We start from the raw sequence: 20493 nt of genomic DNA on the forward strand, positions 1-20493 counted from the left end.
TTGGTGTTTTGTGTTTTGCTGTAGCTTTTGACTCTAGTCTCACCTTCATTCATTCATTGCACAGATGTTTACTGTGAGCCTGCTACTCACCAGCATTTTATGCCCTGGGAACACAGCCATGAATACGACAGGTGAGGTCTCCCTGCAACTCTGATACATTATGTTGTAGTGGGGGAGATAGACAGTAAATAAATAAAGTATAATTTCAGGAAGTGATACTGAGTTGGAAGAGAGTTGCAAGGGCTGCAGTTTTTTTACAGGCTTGTACCACCATGCCCAGCCAAGGGCTGCTGTTTTGGATGGGCTGTCAGGAGAGCTTCTTTGAGGAGGTTTTGCTGTACATGTACGCCTCTCAGTGAAGAGAGGAGTAAGCCATCTACTGTGTACAGCAGCATGTGCACATCTCCTGCGGTGGGGCTGAGCTTGGCGTATGTGAGCAGCAGGAAGGCAGGCAGTGTGGCAGGAGTAGTGGGGCTCTGGGGAGAATGGCTGGAGTTGAAGCAGGCAAGATAGGCAATGGAGAAGGGGTGTGGAGGTTTATAAAGTTCATGAGATGCCCTCAGAAGGTTTTGGGGAAAGGCAGGATGTGATCTGAGCCTACCCTCCCTATCCCTCCAGAGAAGTCATGGCTAAATGCAAGTGCCCTGTTATTGCCCTGCCTGGAATCCACTGTGGGTTTCTGCCACCTCTGGGATAAGATCCACGCTCTGCTGCTTGGTCCCTGCACCCTTTCCATGGCTGCCCTACTGCACACTGTCAGTCCCCCACTGCAGCTTACCTGCAATCCCAGTTCTTCACACATGCCACAACCTTTCCCATCTTCTACTGTAGAGACTCTTCCTTCTGCTAGACATGTCATCCCATTCTGCAACACGTAGCTCAACCAGTGCCTCAGAATTGTCCCCTCAGGCCACTGCCCTGTGCTCCACGAGCATTGTATATGAGCCTTTCTCATGGCACAAGCGTTGGTGTCTTGTGTGTTTGTTTATCTCTATTTCCTACCAGTGATGGACTTGCATCAGGGAGGGATCCTGTCATCCTCATTTGTGGATGTTCAGAATCTATCCCAGATACTGAACCATGGAAGATAAATAGTAAATGTCTTTTGAGTGAATGAAAGAATGAATACAAATCATGTGATCTTTCTCCTTTTTTATTTTCAATGCAAACTTTACATATTATCCTGTTCTATAAATGAAATAGACAAGAGCCACTTCATAATTTATTTTAGATCTTTAAAAATAGTATATGGTCTTGATAGAGTGAGCGCCATCTTCCCCATGTGGTAGAGTTGTGCATGATCAGTAGCTACAACTCTAGAAAGATGATGGAGCAAGAGCAAAGAAAAATCCCTTTGGTTCCAGAAAATCTTCTGAAAAGAGGAAGGCTTATCAAGTCCTCAAAGCCACCTAGGCAAAGCAGGCACTTTTAGTGAAGAAGGAGCAGAGGAAAGGAAAAGGGCTCAGGTTAAACAACTGGAATCATTCCTATATGATTCCTGGTGGCAGAAACGTGACAAGATGCGTCTCAGGCGACTAGAAGTGAAACCTCATGCCTTGGAATTGCCAGATAACATTCCCTGGCCTTTATTGTACGCATTGAAAGGATTAATGGCATGAGTTTACTGGTGCAGAGAACCATGGCAAGACGTCGCCTAAAGAAAATTTTTAGTGGTGTCTTTGTAAAAGTCACCCCCCAGAACCTAAAAATGCTGCGTATAGTGGAAACTTATGTGACCTGGGGATTTCCACATCTGAAGTCTGCCTGGGAACTGATTTTGAAATGTGGACGAGCCAAGGTCAAGAATAAGACCATCTCTCAGACAGACAACGCAGTGATGAGGAGCACTGGGGAAATTTTGGTGTCATTTTGCTTGGAAGACCTCATTCATGAAATTGCCTTCCTGGGGAAGCATTTCCAGGAGATCTCATGGTTTTTGCGCCCTTTCCACCTCTCAGTGGCCCATCATGCTACCACAAATAGTGTGGGTTTCCTCAAGGAGATGGGCCCCACCTGGCTGTGGGGGTGAACACATCAATCAGCTCATCCACCAGCTGAACTAGACCCAGGTGAGGCAGGGCTGAAAACTGCCCTTGGGCTGACTTTTGATGGGCCATGCCTTGCCATTTAAAAATGCTTTTTGCGGTTACTAGTATTCCTACTAGTAACCTTGAGATTGGGTTACTCTTTTTTTTTTTTTTTTTTGAGCTGGAGTCTCACTCTGTCTCCCAGGCTGGAGTGCAGTTGCGTGATCTTGGCTCCCTGCGACCTCCACCTCCCAGGTGCAAGCGATTCTTCTGCCTCAGCCTCCCAAGTAGCTGGGATTACAGGCAACCGCCACTGCACCTGGCTAATTTTGTGTTTTTAGTAGAGACAGGGTTTCACTATGTTGGTCAGGCTGGTCTTGAACGCCTGACCTCAAGTGATCCACCTGCCTGGGCCTCCCAAAGTGCTAGGATTACAGGCATGAGCCACCGTGCTTGGCCGAGATTGGGTTACTATTAAGGGTAACCTTGAGATTGGGAGGACAGAGGAGGCTGGTACTAATAGATGGAGACCTGCTGGGAGCGATGAATGCCTGATTAGGACATCAGGCTATGCATAGTCTAAAGAGTTATAAGCTTAACGATGTTGAGTAACTAAAAACTGTATTGCTGTGGTCATTTAGATGGAAATGGGGAAGGAATAATATTAATAACTGATTTCAAAAAGGTCTTGAAGATATGAATCATTTATTTTGCTGAAGAAATCTTAACTCTTTTTGAAATTACTTTTTATTGCTATTGTTATTACTCTTAGGTGCCACACTGCAGTAAATTTTTATCAATGCAGTAGAAGCATGTGTTTCTGCTTTTTTGGGGAATTTTTATCACGTATGTTCAAAGAAGATTATTTCCTGCTTTATCTTCAAAAACTGAAAAGGAAGAGTCAAAGAAAAGATAGTAGGTTACGTTCATGGCAAGCACCTGTCATCACAGTCCAGTTCCAAGGAAAAATTCCAGTGTTTTCCACGTTGGCTGCCGCCTCGTCTGAAATCAGCACATTCCATGGAGGAAGGAGTCCTGCTTTGTTGTGTCATCTGTCCTAGGGTTTAATGTTGGTAAATGAGTAACTCTAGCATTTGTACAAGGCTCCCTAAGACTCCTGCAGCAATCAACCAAGCCCAGGGACATAATTGAATCTGGAGATTCCTGGGGCTTTGTTTTGAAAAAGACTTGAAATATACATAGGAAGAATGGCACAAAAATAAATGTTCACTTGTCTCTTAAAAAAAAGTATATGGTTTTAACCATTCATGGAAGAGTTATACACTTTTAAATAATAGCTTGTTCTTTTAATTTATTTAGGGTAGTCAGTTATAACTGTCTTCACTAATTAAGTGTTGCTTCTAGTTATAAAAAAGGATATTTTGAAAAGAGCTCTCTTATTTCCAGGAAAGTAATTTAAAAATTAGCAAACAAGTACACTATATTACAGGTAAATAAATAATACATTTTCTTTGTTACAACAAATATACAGTGTCCTAAAGCTTAGCTTTAAAGTTTAATTTCATTAATCAAAACATTTCCTCATTGATTGTCAATACCTAATTGCAGGTCTTATAGGAATAGACAGGGAAGATTTCATCAAAATCTGAGTGAACTTTTAGTGGTTTTGTTAATCTGTCTGTTTTTCTAAAGATCAGATTATTTTACTGAATATTAAAATGGCTCTAGTGTATAAATTCTTTCATATTTGGTGTGATTAATCCCAAATATTAGCAATATTTTTAGAAAACAATTTTAACTGAAATATATTTTATGTATACATCTTATAAAATTATATAAATTTATATATAGGTTTATCTGTAAATATACGTAATCCCAGAATAAGTAACTTGGTCTCAAATGAAAGCATATTCAATCTAAACATTGAAGTATATAAGCCTACTTTTCTTATGCAGAACGAACCTTTGCATATTGCTTAATGGTATTCTGGATATACCAAATTAATTCCATGATTTATAAAATCGTGGTGGTGCTCGATACAGTTCAGTGTATGTGTCCACTGTGTTCTATTCCTCTACTTTGTTTAGATACGCTATTGTTTATCCTCAGTCAAGCCAAACCGGAAGAATGGCATATTCGACTGCAGTTTGGTCTCTGTATTTAATGACTTCTACTGAATGGAGCCTTGGTGTGATGTAGGTTTTATTGAGGGGAGAAGCAACTGTTGGAAAACCATCTTTGCATTTTTTGTTTTTCGGCATGTTGTTAGGGACGTAATTCACTATTGTACACCATGTCTCCAGCATGAGGGCTGCGGGGCACTGGTTCTCTGGATCTGTCTCCTTTTATCTTGAGATGTGGGAGCTTTGAATCTGGCTTTGCATCTCATCTTTGCCATGACCACTAGGAAGCTCAGAGCCTCGTCTTGCTACTCTGGAATGCAGGCTATGCAACAACATACGTGACACTTCCACTGGACTGGTTTAGTTTCTGCTCTTCTGGGCTTCCTCATTCCCTGTTCAAGTCTTGTGCATATTTTATATAATATAATAAATGAGTAAGGAAAATTAGTAAAGGAATCCTTAACTCTGCTCTGGTGCTATATGTAAAATTCCATGTCTAAGAAGAGTGGAATTATTCACTTTAAGCAGTAAATCTGGGAAGCAGCTGTCAGACAGGAAATATTTTTTAGTAAAACAATATAGTGAGGTAATAAAACTTCTCATTAGAGCACCTGTCATCATTTAGCCAGTTGGTGACCTTCATCAAGTCTCACGGCTTCTCTGGGCTTTCATTTCCTCACTGGTGGTGGTAGTAACACTGGCCCTGCTTCTGCCTGGGATCTGTGAAACCACGTGACGCTTGCAGGAGTGCCCTGGAGGCCCTACTAGGGCTATTGGGTGGATGTGGATCCCGGTAGTGGTGCTGCCCCCGGGCATCTTCCACGGTGCTTTTCCATGAGATCCAAACTCCTGAGTGAAAGCCCAGGCCCATGTGGGTGTGGTCATTGCCTCTTCGTTGTGTTCTGAAATTGGACACAGCCTGTGAGTTATTGTGTGCACTGAAAGCCCCAGCAGTGGGCCCTCCTGACACACAAAGACTTGCTTGTGGCCCTGGGAGTCAGCTTTCCAAAGAGCCTGAGAGTGGAATGGTGGGACCCGGGCTCCTGCAGGGAATTTCATGGCCTGATCTTTTGTGCCTCGGCTCCAGCCCTTTATTTAGTGTGCTACAGTATATATAGATTGAGAATGCTCATTTGTTCTTTGCCAGCTGAAGTACCCAGGGCAATATGACGAAGAGTCAATTTAAAGGACCGCTGTCTTGGGTGGGCCGCCTGGAAACACTCCCTCCTTTGTGCTTGGGCTTGATAGTGCAGCTGCTATGACAGTATGACATGGAATCCAGGGTCTCAGCTGAGCCACACGGCGTTCCAGAACACATTTCAGAAATCCTTTAACCATGGGTGTGTTAGAACAAGGAGTAAAAATAGAGACCAAGCTTTTGGTGGAGAGAAGGCTACATGCTGGCCCGGGTCCCCAGGACCCTGGTTGTGAGATCTGGCCTTGCCCGCAGGAGCTGGACTTCTCAAACTCTGCACAGTCTAAGGGGCAAAGCAGGGGCTGGGCTGGAGTCTCATCGGTCAGCTGAGTGGCCGCGTCGGGTGGAGCAGCCTTCAGGGCCTGCGTTGCTCCTGCATCGGCACACCACCTTGATGTGAGGTCGTCGGAACCTCCAGAGGTGACACCACTGAGTGTCTGGCTCACCGCAGCCCATGATTCATTGTGAGTCTCTGCTCTCTACCCTAAGCCCTGTAGAGCCCTTGTTTTTGCCAGGAGGAAGTGATCTCGGCAGAGAACTTTCCTAGTCGTGCCACTGGTCATTGCTAGAGTATGCTCAGTCCCCTTCTTTGTTCTCTTCCATGGATGAACCCAGGCCTGGCCAAACTTCTGAGCATGTTTCTCCAGCCTCTCAAATATGCAGACCCTCCCTCATGGGATGGACACGATGCGGGAATGAAAGGCAACTGGTCTCACTGCAAGTGAAGGAGGCCCTGGAGGATACTGTTCCACATTGTTTCTCTAGTTTGGTCCCTGATAATTTTATAAAGAGGAGATATAGGAAGGGCTGCATTGTGTTTGTTGATGAGTTTCCCAGAGAATGAATCTTAAGAGTCACACAATGGGTTGGATGTTACTGTCTCTGACAGTAACACTGATGACACTGCCCAGCAGTGTCTTGGGCAGCAGTTCCTCATTTTATCCTCACAACAGCTGAAGGAGGTCGCTAGGATTATTCTTCTCTTAATTATATCATGTATTTTAAACGTTTGTTTATACGCAAGGGAAGCTTGCATATTCTACATACCAGGGTCAGAAATAGTGTAAAGTATTCAGAGTGATAAAGGCTTCACATGGATCCTGTGATTTCGTGTTTAGTGTGACTTAGCTTTCAGAAATGTATGTTTGGGTAGCAGCTTGAACTATCCACAACGTACTTTTTAATTAAGTGGGGAGGGATACATAGAGATTGAAGCATGGTGTAAGATGCAACTTTTTAAGTACTGTTAGAGCTTTTAAATAGTAATCAGCAACTGAGAAACCAATACATCAGCCACATTTATTCAGCCCTTTGATAAGGTCTGAGGAAGATCACGAGAAAATGTAACACAAATTGAAATCAGCTGCCCAAGGGTTGGTGTTTTTCACCTTGTGCAGTCGCCTTCATGAGGTCAGATGGTGGCTGTGGAGCTTATGAAAAAGCCGGTGTTCACAGAGATCAGTGCATCTTGGCTGCTGGACTCATAAGAACTCAGTAGGCCACTTTCTAGAGAATTCTAGGTAGTCAGCCATTCTAGAATCTGATTGAGAAGAGTGATGGAGAGGATTAGGGGGCCACCTGTACCTCAAAGAAGATGGAAAAATGGGGGATGGAAAGAGAAGGAAGGAAGACAGATACAGGGGTATATGTGCATATTACGAGGATGTTGTTTGAATGTTGGCCAATTTGTTTTGGTTTGGTTTAGCTCAGTTTTAGATTTGATGTTGAAGGTAGTTTTTGTTTGTCTATTTGTTGCAAGTGAATAGTGTGTTTTCCCTTATATACAAGTCTATATGTAGGACTCAATTTAGCACAAATAATACTTCTGTACCAGAAGGACTACAGTATAATCATTGGAGGTCATACACCTCTCATCCTTCCATTTTCTTCGAAAACAGTTGGTCACAGTCTCACCTCATCTATGAACGTTACTTTATGTCAGCCATAAAAGTGAAAGGGAAAAATCATTATGAGCTGTCATGGAGTGATTTGTGTAATCATTGTCAATGAATGGGGCACATGGAAATTGTTTATAGTGTATCTTTTTGCAAGAAAGAAGAGAAAATAAGAATAAACACATATTTGCTTTCTTTTGACAAAGAAAAACAACTCAAAAAGGAAGAATGAGGATGTGTGGGAATGAGGTATCCAACATAAAAATAGGAATTAGATTTCTTTGAATATGGCTTGGTTATATAATTTTGATTTTGAACTACACAAGTTTTTATATATTCAGAAACAGAATAGCATCAAAATTGAAAAAAGGAAATTTTAAAGTTGAAAAACAGAAACAAAGGAATCTGTCTAAAGTTGATAACACAACTGCCCAGAATAAAGACTTAATTCTGATAATTTTGAACAGATTTCTGACCATATATCTTTATTGGAACATATTTTAAGAACACAAGAAATGGCAAAGAACTATTGAGATTTATCTGGTACAATTATAGTTGGTAATGGTGCTGTGTTGTAATTCTTAAATTATTTTGTAGGTATTATAGGTGGTACAAAAAATAAAATATATTGATGTTATTGGGAATGGAAGTTCTAATTGTGGAAGAAGGGCTACAAGCAGTGTGAATTCTCTCATTCTCCTTTTCACTTTCTCTATAAATATAAATACAAAATAAATAGCAATGACACCTTTCCAATAGTTAACACTAACTACAGTTTCCCACATGGATCCTTGGAGAAATGGCTGATTACAGATCTTGACAAGATTGTGCCTGAGGCATCCTGTGCTAGAAAGCAAGAAGGTGTTAAAAGGCCTGTGGAGTATGTCAAAAAAAGAAACCCAAGAGTAGGCTTGCAGGGCCTCCTGCTGGCAAGAATAATCGTATTAATAGATTATAATATATTAAATTAAAAGATTCAGGAGTCTGAAGTGTTACTCAAATAGAGAGAATGTCAGCTTAATAAATTCAGAAGAAATAATGCATTTTATATATTTATTTATTTATTGAGATGGAGTCTGTTGCCCAGACCGGAGTGCAGTGGCCCCATCTCGGCTTACTGCAACCTCCGCCTCCCGTGTTCAAGCAGTTCTCCTGCCTCAGCCTCTCGAGTAGCTGGGATCACAGGTGCCCGCCACCACACCCGGGTAATTTTTGTATTTTTTTAGTAGAGGCGGGGTTTCATCATGTTGGGCAGTCTGGTCTCGAGCTGCTGACCTCAGGTGATCTGCCCGCCTCAGCCTCCCAAAGTGCTGCAATTATAGGTGTGAACCACTGTGCCTGGCTAAAATTATGCATTTTAAAAATCATCATTTTGCAACCTTGACCTAGGCAAGAATCATGTTGGAGTGCTAAAATCACTGGGTGAAAGATTGTTGGAGAATTAGATATTTATACGTTCTCAAGTATTATCTCACAGATTACCTACCACTTATAAAAGGGAAAAATCCATTACAATGGAATAATCTAGAGGCCAGCTTCTTAACCTACTGCTTAAATTCAACCCCTCCTGCTGGGGACAACCTGATAATATGTGCCAATATTATACCCTTGTGTAATGCTAGGAGAAATCACCTATACTCCTCTGTAGTGTTCTTGCCCCAAAAAGCTTTTAATCTGAATTATGAAGAATCGATTGAATGAATTGAGAGTATTCTTCAAAACAGCTGCAGTGAAGTCTCCTCACAGAACTCAGTGTCATGATCCTAAAAGTCATGTGGAAATTCAAGAGACCCAGAAGGGCTAAAACAATCTTGGCGGACTCATACTTCATGATTGCAAAACTTACTACAAAGCTACAGTAATTAAGAAAGTGTGGTACAGGCACAAGGATAGACTTAGGACAATGGAGCAGAATGCAAAGTTCAGAAATACACCCTTAACTTACATTTATGGTCAGTTGATGATTTTCATCAAGAGTGCCAAGTTCATTCAGTGGGGGAAAGAATAGCCTTTTTAACAAATGGTGCTAGGACAACTGGACATTCACATGCAGAACAATAAAGTTGGACTCCTTATTTATACTATATACAAAAATTAACTTTAAATGGATTATAGATCAAAATATAAGAGCTAAAACAATAAAAGTCTTAGAAGAGAACACAGTAATCTTTATGATGTTGGGTTAGGCAAGGCCTTTTTAGAAATGACACCAAAAGTACATGGGACAAAAGAAAACTCAGATAAATTGGACTTCATAAAAATTGAAGATACTTTTGTGCTTCAGAGAACACCATCAAGAAAGTGAAGACACTTATAGAATGGGATAAAATATTTGCAAATCATGTATCTCTTAAGGACTTGTATCCAAAATATTTGCAAATCATGTATCTCTCAAGGACTTGTATCCAAAATATTTGCAAATCATGTATCTCTCAAGGACTTGTATCCAAAATATGTGCAAATCATGTATCTCTTAAGGACTTGTATCCAAAATATGTGCAAATCATGTATCTCTTAAGGACTTGTATCCAAAATATTTGCAAATCATGTGTCTCCTAAGGACTTGTATCCAGAATGTGTTCTGAAGTTGTGAACTCTTACAACTCAACTTTAAATAGACAAATAACCCAATTGGAAAATGGTCAAAGTATTTCTGCAGACATTTCTCCAAAAAAGATATCCAAATGACCAATAAGCTCATGAAAAGATGTTTAATATCATTAGTTATTAGATAAATCCAAGTCAAAAACACTGAGATACCACTTCAAACCCACTAGGATGGCTGTAATCAAAGACGATAACAAGCATTGGCAAGGATATGGAGAAATTGAAACCCTCATCCATTGCTTATGGAAATGGTGAAATGGTGCAGTCACTTTGAAGAACAGTTTGGCAGCTTCTCAAAATGTTAAACATGACTTCTATCATATGACACAGGAATTTCACTCCTCAGTGGAATCATATGAAAACATATGTCTGCACAAAAACTTTTACATAAATGTTAATGGTAGCATTGCTTATAACGAAAAAATGGAAATAACTAAAATGTCTATCAGCTGCTGAATGGATAAATAAAATGTGATATAGTCATACAATTATTAGGTAGCAATAAAAGCAATGAAGTACTGACACATGGATGAATCTTCAAAACATTAGGCTAAGTGAAAGAAGCCAGTCACAGAGCATACGTATTGTATGATTTCACTTATGTGAAATGTCCAGAACAGGCAAATCCATAGAGATGCAAAGTATTAATACTGGATCAGTGGTTGTCTAGGGCTGGGGAGATTGGAAGAAAAAAAGGGAGTGACTTCTAATGCTAATGGGTTTGGGATTTCCTTTGGAGCTGATAAAAAGAGTCTAAAATTGTGGTGATGGTCCCGCAACTCAGTGAATATATGAAAAACATGTACAATATATTGAATTGTACAATGTAAATGGGCAAATTATATGGTGTGTGAATTATATCTCAATAAGGCTGTTTTTAAAAAGCCAATGTCATGAAAAACAAAACAAAAGCACAGGGGAGAGTGTTCTAAAGAGATCTAACAATGAAATGCAGTACTTGAACCTTGATTGTATCCTGGATTGAAAAAAAAAGCTGTAAAAGATCACATAAGGACATTGAGGAAGTTTGTGTTTGAATTATATGTGGGATCCTATTTTGTGTTATGGGAAACTGCTGGTGAGAGAGCATTCTGTGCCCTCGTTTCAGGACGCTGCCAGCTATACAAAGGTGTGACAACTTAAACCACCCATGTGTGATCATTCTCAAATGACCTCTGCCGAATGACTCACACAAAGCTGCTCCTAGCTTACGAAAGTTTAGGTTCACTTAGAATTTATTTCTAACACTAGTTATATCAAGATTTTAACAAGATTCTAACACTAGTTATATCAAGATCCTTGAAGGTAGGGATCATATCTCCAAGTTATATTGCATTCTCTATCCTTCATAGATTACTGCCTGGCATGGACATCATCGTTAACTGTACTGTCCCCACTGCATACCCAGATTGCAGTAGCAGACATATGGTGTACACTCAACCAATATCTGTCAGATTGAACACACAATGATGAGATGCAACTGAAATTTTCAAGCCTAAAAAAATGTTGAAAGATTGGTACAATGAACTACCCTCAAACTACTCCATGATCCATTTTCCCTTTCTATGCATACTTGGATGTGTATACACACACACACACACACACACACACACACCATTTTTGCTTTCTGAATTATTTGAAAGTTGCTGAAAAAACGGTACTGCACTCTAAAGTCCTTTAGCACATGTCTCCTAAGAGTAAGAGCAGTCTCCACGTAAGCTCAATACGTTTATCACAGCTAAGAAAATAGCACACAATACCTCAGTTATTTTATTTTAATGAAACTTAGAGGTATGTTTATTGGCCAGTTCTTTGATGTGGCGGAGGCCCCTCTTTTGCGTGTGGGCAGAGCTGCTGTATCAGTCTTTTGGGCTTTCCAGCATAAGGGTTCCCAGTCAAGGGAGCAAGAGGGGCTGAAATCCAGCCCATCTCCACGCAGCAAGCCGTGCATCCGTAGCTTTGTGTGTGAAGGACTGCCACCTTTCTCCAGCTTACATTCAGCTAACATAATACCTTAGTTATTTTATTTATGATGGCTTAGCCATATGGGTCCAACGTTTAAGGTTCAAGGACAACTTTGTAAACCATTTTAGTAATATATGAACTAAAAATTTCAGTTTGTTTTTTAAAAGTACCTGGACAATAAAAGATCCTTGCACAAAATTAGAGAAGTAAATGCCTCTGTATTTTTATAATTCCTCCCACTCTGTCATTTTCAGTTTTCTTGCCCACACTCAAATAATATTTTTAAAAAATAAAGATAGCCTTTATAAAATTTATCCACAGCATTTTACAAAGTTTTCTTGGAACCATCAACTATTTTTATTTTCAAACTTTAATTTCATCAGTTTACATAATATTTAATTACATTTCATAATTATAATAGCATAGGCAACTGGCAGTAATAAATTGGTGAGCAAGACTTCTGTGCTTTGGGAATTGTAAAGGCCACCTTGTAGGATGAGTTCTCTGAGTGTGTACCAGTCGCTTTCTGGCTGCAAGGCTGTTTGGTGTGGGGTGGACACAGGCCCATCAGAAAGAGGACAGAGCCGTGATTACCAGGCTGGCCAGCTGGTGGAGGTTTGTCAAGGGAATGTCTACTCTGTATTTTCTTTTTTTTGAAATGGAGTCTCACTGACTGTGTTGCCCAGGCTGGAGTGCAGTGGCGCGATCTTGGCTTACTGTAACCTCTGCCTCCCGGGTTCTAGTAATTCTCCTGCCTCAGCCTCCTCAGTAGCTGGGATTACAAGCATGTGCCACCGCACCCGGCTAATTTTTGTATTTTTAGTAGAGACAGGGTTTCCCCACATTGGCTAGGCTGGTCTCGAACTCCTGGCCTCAAAGGATCTGCCCGCCTCAGCCTCTCAAAGTGCTGGGATTACAGGTGTTTGAAAAATGTTCTTCTTCAAGCCAGTTCCTGGTGCAGTTTTCACAGCCAGCTCTGCAAAGGTTTGAATGTGAGCCTCTGCCCCCAGTTTAGCTCCTGGCAGCATTGTCTGGTAATCCAGTTGTTATTCTGATCAACAAAAGAATTGCAGGGTGGTGAAAGTGGAAAAATAAAGCTTTTATTGAGGAGCAAAAGTAAAAGGAAGGTGTCAAGTAGGAACAAAGGTGATTACAAAGAAATGTGGGTATTCTCTGCTTGGAGAAGAGAAGTTACAAAATTTATTATGTTAATAAAAATGTAATTAGAAGGAGTGACATTGGAATCTTTCCTTGTCTAATCTTTCTTTGAAGGATTTAAGAAGACATGTCCATTTCTGGATTCCATGCTCTGCCCTCATCTCAAACATGACTCACCCTGTGAGAATGGTTTCATGCTCACCTTTCCAGGCACATGTCCTGTGGGAAGGATGATGAGAGATTTCCAGGAATGTTTCATGCTTAGGGTTAAGCAATAGATTTTCTGTGTCTGTTTGTTGCGTTCACCTCATTGCCTTCCCTTTCAAAGATTCTGTTTTGGGGTTGCACGTCCTCATGTCACCCAGTGGATAGTTCCCTGGATGGGGGCCCCCTCACTCACCACAGGTCACAAATAGCCTTGCCTTGAACACCATTCATCTGGATCCGATACACAGGAGTTCTGAGAGACAAGAGATTCACAAATGGGTTCAAAAGTTCCATCATTTAAACATATTTAATAGGTATACATGCAGACTTGGATAAATAAATTATACTATGTCTATTTTAGAAAAAGATATGTTCAGAATGGGTCTTAACCTGGTTTATCTCAGTATCTCTTCCAAATCTTAATTACATAATGGGCTTAGAAAAAGTAAATTTTTGTTCAGATGATAAAGATTGTAAAGTTATCCCTGAATAAATTTGTATCTGAGGTACTTCTTTAGCTTTGGGGATGACTGAATAATTTTCTCCTTAAAAATTTAATCACTAGGCAACGTTGTGCCTATGCCCATTATTCTGTCTGAGGCATCTTTCATTTTTATTTTTTTAAATTTTGTTGTTAAAATACATTTCCTAGTTCTTTTAAATTAAAACGATTTATATTTAGATATTTACAAAGACTGGGTAGATTGAGGAGTGTTAAAACTGATATAAACAAAAGACATTTTGTGCCATTAGAAAATAATCTCCAAAGAATCGTTTGTGTCCTATTTGTAAAATGGGGAGTAATTTACCACTTGTGTAATTTACATGCACTCAAAATGCACATTTTTAGACCCCTACCCTCCGTCTTGTACCATCAAACTAAATGTGAGGTTGAATAACAAGAACCAATGGATCGTCTGACAGTTTTTTTCAGGGGGCTGGCCGTGGTTCCTGGGGTCTTCTGAAGTGTCTTGCTGGTGTCTCTTTGAGGAACTGCAAAGCCCCTGGTTACGACATTTTGCTGTTCTTCTCTTCCCTTCCAATTAAGTGTAGTCTTCCCCATAAAATCATATATCTTATTTCATATTCTAAAGCAACGGGATAGAGCAATATTATTTTGTATGTAAGTTTTATGACATGAATCATTTCATAACCACAGATGCACAGTAGGAGGAGAATTCTTTATATTAAACTCATATATTTTGTGCCTCAAAGTGGTAGACTCTGTGTTACAATTCTGTGTGCAAAGCCTGTTTTGCTCTGTTGCCTGGGCTTGAGTGTAGTGGCGTGATCTTGGCTCACTGCAGCCTCCCCCTCCCTGACTCAGACGATTCTCCCACCTCAGCCTCCCGAGTAGCTGGGATTATAGGCATGTACCACCATGCCCAGCTAACTTTTGTATTTTTAGTAGAGACGGGGGTTTCACCATGTTGGCCAGGCTGGTCTTGAACTCCTGACCTCAAATGATCCACCACCTCGGCCTCCCAAAGTGCGGGGATTACAGTGCTGGAATTACAGACATGAGCCATTGCGCCTGGCCTTGTGTTTGTTTGTTTATTTATTTTTAACTTAGGTAGAATAACCCTTCGGGGTCTTCTTTCAGCAGTATCTTTCAGCAGTAACTCAGCTGATCGGTCTGCCTTAGGATAATTTCAATAGGGTCGAATATGGCAAGAACCAACTTGGCCACTGTTTGCTGGAGTGATGCAGACCTTCTAAAGATCACTTTGAATAGGTGGAGGAGAAAGACTCCGCACCCCCTGCCATGAATGCCTTTATGTTATGGGAGATGGGAGCAAGCTTTAGCCATGAGATGCTTCCATAGTCACCTTGTCCCTACCTGTCCAGTGTCTACCTTTGTATACGTTCTTCAAAAGAAAAATAAAGCCACCATCTCCCCCATTCATCCAACCAGTTGTCTTGAAGTGTAAGATTTTAAAAATTCCTATTTCCTTTCCAATTTTCAACCCTTCCAGGGAATTGTTATTTATACCTTGCTAGCAGGAACCTCAGGAGATCCTGTCCGAAAGACTGGTTCTGATAGTTGAGAGGGAACAGAGAACATGATCCCACTGGCTGTGGGTAACATGAAGAGACAGCACCACCGAGAAAGCAGAGTGGCCCCGAAAGAAGAGAGACTCCAAGCTCATGGTGTTTGTTAGGGCCAATCCCAGTTGGGAGTCATTTGGGAGTCTTCTCCGTGGATGGCCTCCAGCCTTTAAGGTGCCAAGGCCTGTGACTTAACGTGGCAGATGGGAGGCAGAAAGGAGCTGAGGCTTCTGCCTCGGGCATGGAAGGGTGCGCGGTCACCACAAGATTCTGGTGATGACCACAGGTATCCGCTGGTTTTGTGAGGCACTGAGTACTGCAGGCCCGCACTGCTTGGTGTTTGCAGGGAGACTGCATCTATGTTGGCTATGGTGACTTATTGGGGCGTGCTGGGCTCTAATGCTTAGGACTTGGCAGGGAGAGGGGTCCACCCTGGGCTATTTTGGGAACACACTCTAATTTTTCTTTGAATCGGTCAATGTAGTCATTTATTTTTCATGTAGTTTAAAAATAATTAAAAATGTAAATGAGTCATCTGCACAAAAAAAGCCCATTTGTTCTTGCCAAACTTTGGAAGAAGTCTGCAAGTATGACAATCTGTGTAACTGATAGAATCTACAAATCAAGGACATCATAGAATTGCAACCACAATAACTCTTTCTTCATAAACATTATAATGCTTCATTAATCAGCGTTTCTGCATTTTATTTGAATGAGGTAGAAGTTATATTGCCCAGATCTAATAGCATGGCCTGTGCTACACTGTACGGTGTGCAGGCAGGGTTCTCTCTCCACCCCATGGGGGCTGACAGCCAGACCAGCAGGGATGTTGGGGCTGGGACAAGGTCAGGGCTGGGCTGTGTGCCAGGGGAGAATTTTCTCCTGGAGCTTTGGAGAGTGAGCCATGATTGGAAGTGGGATGAGAGGATGGGCAGGAGGCTCAGGGGAGGGGAATTGCTTGGTGCATGTGTCCTGCTGACAACAAACAGCATTTACCATGGGCTTCTGAGCTGTCAGGGACAGAGGAGGTGGCCCCTGCTGATGGAGATGGAGCTCCTGCCTGGATAGACTTGCTGCAGGCCATTTGTCTCCCTGGTCCAAATTATACAAGAAAATGCCATCTTCTTCATAGAGTCTTTTGTCTTTTTATTTCAAGTAGGAAACTTAGATACTTGCTTTTCTGCATTAAGGCTGGGATATTTATTTTTTTAGTTTTAAATTCATGGAGTGATAAAAAGAAGTGTGAAATATTTTCTAAATGCTACTAGATATTTTTAGGCCTTTCTGCTTAAAAATAAATGACACATACATACCACATGGTATAATTCATAGATATCTTCTTTGCATTTGCAGAGATCTTTGCCATAATGAAAACTAAGTCTTTGGATAATATATTATTTTTGCTAAAATCATTTCCTCACAAAATTTCAAGTTACTCTGCAGGCAGGATTTGTCCCTTACCTAACTTTGTTTTGCATAATTTAATAATGTCAATAAGAAAACTTTAAAAGTGCCCCAGTGTTTGAATAGTGCCATATGGTTTGCGAGGTGCCTTTTGCTTATTTCACATCACTTAATCCCAGGCTTGCTTTTAGCTAAACAGTTGTGTCTATCTTATTGCCCCTCTAGAACCTCCCTGAGATCTGAGACCATACACTGTACTATCATTTATGTTATAGACTCCCTAGGAAATACCCTGTAAATGGTAGGTCCCGATACATGTTTGCAGAATGAATGAAACTGTATTTCTAATTTTGTATTTTTTATATATCGTTTCTTCTGTGGATGTAATTCATTCATTGGACAGATACCTGTTGAGCTCACACTTCAGCAAGCTGCTGTTAGCTACTATGGTGGTTGAGACAGAATTGTCCAATCCAAGGGAGGAAGGGAATCAGTACAAATGTTGTAGAGCTGTGGAGAAAGTGTTTAGTACCACAGAATTGGAATCTTAATTTAGGGTTTGCAGAAAATACTTCTAATTTCAGCAGGAATGGGTAAGGATGAGGAGAAAGTGAAGATGAAAGAGTATGGGCTGGGTTTTAGAAGGGGCTTGTGTTTGTTGGACTTTGAAGGCATTCCACGTAGAAGAACAGCATCCACAAGACTCTGGAGATGTGAAAGCAGGAGTTTCAGGGAGCTGTGGACTTGCAGGAGAAGGGCGTGTGGGAGGCAGGGAGGGTCATCATGGGAAGAGGCAACTGATCAGGTCTGTTAGAGTGTGGAGGAAGCCTGGCTGTAAAAGCACGGGTTTCGGAAGCTATGAGGAAATTGGGACATTGGGTGTAGGGCTACTCTTTGGAAGGGTTTCCTCTTTTGAATGGAAGGAGGTGTGGAAAGAGGAAGGAAAGAACAGTCTCAGCTAGCGAGCCAAGATGGGGAGAGACTAAAGATAGGAGAGCAGAGAAAAAAGTGGGTGAAGCCTTAGAAGAGATGTGAGCTTAGCCCTTTCCTGGAACCGCGTTCCTTGCAGGAACTCCCTGGGGTCTCTGTGGACAGAGGCGTGGTGAAGGTGGAGCCCAGGACAGGAACATGTTGGGCGAGGTCTTCTGGGACTTGGAATGGCTGCAGCAATGATATAATGGGGCTGAGAGCAGTGAGCAGGAACATCTACCTGAGGGCCTTGTTGGGGTCACCACACGTGACTTTGTGGGGAGGGCCCGTTCCCTCTGGCAGTGTCTTGCAGCCTGGGGGAAAGTTGAGGCACTTAGGGATTGGAACTGGAGCACGCTGTGGGTAAGAGTGAGTGGCCGTAGGAGAGGCTGGGCCCCATGAGACCCTGTCAGTTTGGTGTGAAATGGAGGAAGTACCTCTGTATTGTCAAATAGCAGCATCCACACAACTCTCTATCTGTGGCCAGAATATAGAGTTCCCTAATTGAAGGTTTTGGACATGTGAGTGGCCATTACAGCAGCCTGGCAAAGAAGGCCGTGTGACTGAACAACTCAAGAAACCATGAAGTATTTGAAAAGTCAGTGTTTCTGTTTATGCCTTGGTGGATGACAGCAGGTATATAGGAAGGAGGACAGCAAATACCTACTACAGTCATGGGGCACCGGGACGTGCTGGTCCAGGCGTCTGTAGAGGACTTAGACATTCTCCTTGGAGTGCGGCTTATTCTTGTGTTTCCATTTTGCACTGGAACACTGTTTGCAGCCTCAGTTCTCATTGGCAGGTTGTGCACTGGGTTTTATCCCAGAGCCTTGAGGGTGGGATCTGAGCACACACGTGTGTGCAGAAAACCGGGCTGGAGAGGAGGGCGTGGGCAGAGCCATCTTGCAGGGACCAACATGGGGAAAGCATTTTCACACGACGGTTTATCTTTCCTTAGCTGATATATTTTTTAATTTTTAATTTTGAAGATTCACAGGAGGTTGGAAAGCTGGCACAGAGGTCCTGGTACCCTCCCCAGTTTCCCCATGGTTGTGTCGGGTGTAGTATAGGACAATACCCAAACCAAGAAGAGGACACTGGCACGGGTGCCCGCCACGTGCACGTCCTCACACCTGGAGGTCCATGCAGGCCAGACATGGCACCGCTCCTTCACCCCAAGACCTCCCTCTACCCCCTTTCAGGCACAGCCACCTCCTCCTGCCGTCCCCAACTCCGGCAATCACCAGCCTGTTCTCCATTGCTATGATTTTTGTCATTTTGAGGATTTTATATCAGTAGGATCATACTGTATGTGACCTTCCAAGACTTTGCTTTTTTTCACCCAGCGTAACGTTCTTGGGCTCCACCCAGCTTGCTGTGTTGCCTCCTTTTTCCTGCTGAGGGCTAGCCCGTGGTACGGGTGCACCGGAGTTTAACTGTTCGCCATGATCCCCACACCATGTTTTCATAGATATATACAAGATTATACCTTAGCTCATTTTTAATTGTGTGGTGAGTATATAATTTTAAATTTCCAATAGATCCCATAGTAGCAGCTGGTATTGAGTGCTTTGCACTATCCCATGAGGGCAGTGACATCACCGTCACCCCTGTGTCACCACTGGAACCGGAGGTACAGAGGGGTGAGGTGACTTGCACATAAGGGGTCAGGGAGTCACACCCCAGCGTCAGCTCCAGCACTTCTGCTCCCCACACACAGCTGCCTTCACATCAGTGCAACGAGGCCACAACATCTTTTCAGCTTCATGGAATAGCGTCCAGAATAGCCCCCACCTCAGCACATTGGCTTAAACGCGTTCTCTTACATCAGTTCATGCCATGTTTTGCCCATCCATCCTTAGTGGGACCAACAGGACTGGCTCACTCATCCAAGCAGTGCCACCAAGGCGAGTTTAACAAGCGCAGAAAATTGGTCTGGTCCCAGCTCCGTGTCCCTTCATACCTGATCCTCCCCTCCTGGGTGCCTGGTGACCTTGGGCAGCTTCCCAAGAGAGCACCCAGCCCTTCTTCTTTGGGGCCTGGACTTCCCTTGGTAGCGGTTACCCCGGGCTTTCCTCTGTGTCAGGTACCTTGTTGGATGAACCAGCTGTGTGGAGGTGATAATGATAGCATTTGACAGGGCCTCTCAGAGAGGAAGCACCTGGGCGAGTGGGCCTCTTCTACCCAGGAGTCGGGTTCAGCTCTGTCTCCAGCTTTTCCAGGGCCCAGTTCTCAGAACAGAGCAGATGGTGGATATCTAGCTGTGTTCAAATCCTAAGTTAGCAGTTTCTGTTTGTGGATTTTATGAACCTGAAGATCATAACATTCAACAACATCAAGTAGGTGACCTCAGAGATCAAAGAGTCAATTTATGGGTGAGGAACTGGGGTACAGCAGGGTCGGTGGACAGCTCAGGTTGATGACACTCTGGAACTTTCTGGCACCTTGTTTATACTGTACAACATGGAGCTGAGTCCAGCCAGGACAGCCTGTGGTACCAGCAGAGGGTGTCCAGGTTCCTGTGTCTTGAACAAAGAATTGGACAAAATGCATAAACAAAGCAAGGAAAGAATGAAGCAATGAAAGCAGAGATTTATCAAAAATCAAAGTACATTCCACAGGGTGGTAGTGCACCCAAGCAAGCAGCTCAAGAGCCTGGTTACAGAATCTTCTGGGGTTTAAATACCCTCTAAAGATTTCCCATTGGTTACTTGGCATACACCCTATGTAAATGAAGTAGTGGCCCACAATCAGTTTGATTGGTTGTGGGAGGGGACCAATCAGAGGCTGAAGTGAAGTTATAAAGTTAGACCCTATGCAAACTTCTGATTGATTGCAGAAAGTGACCAATCAGAAGCTGAAGTGAAGTTACAAAGTTATACTCTTATGCACATGAAGACTTGGCCTGAGACCAGACTGGTTGTGAGAGGGGA

General features: G+C 42.3%; 1 protein-coding gene and 1 pseudogene across 5 annotated transcripts in view; both read left to right on the forward strand.

The window, feature by feature from the left end:
* The window catches only part of COBL (cordon-bleu WH2 repeat protein), a 308687-nt gene that overhangs the window by 54961 nt on the left and 233233 nt on the right, over positions 1 to 20493 (forward strand). The window lies entirely within an intron of this gene.
* LOC116812440 (ribosomal protein uL30-like) lies at positions 1325 to 2063 on the forward strand (annotated as a pseudogene).

The sequence above is a fragment of the Hylobates moloch genome, unplaced genomic scaffold (assembly GCF_009828535.3).
Source record: "Hylobates moloch isolate HMO894 unplaced genomic scaffold, HMol_V3 SCAFFOLD_1, whole genome shotgun sequence".
Taxonomy (NCBI): Eukaryota; Metazoa; Chordata; class Mammalia; order Primates; family Hylobatidae; genus Hylobates; species Hylobates moloch.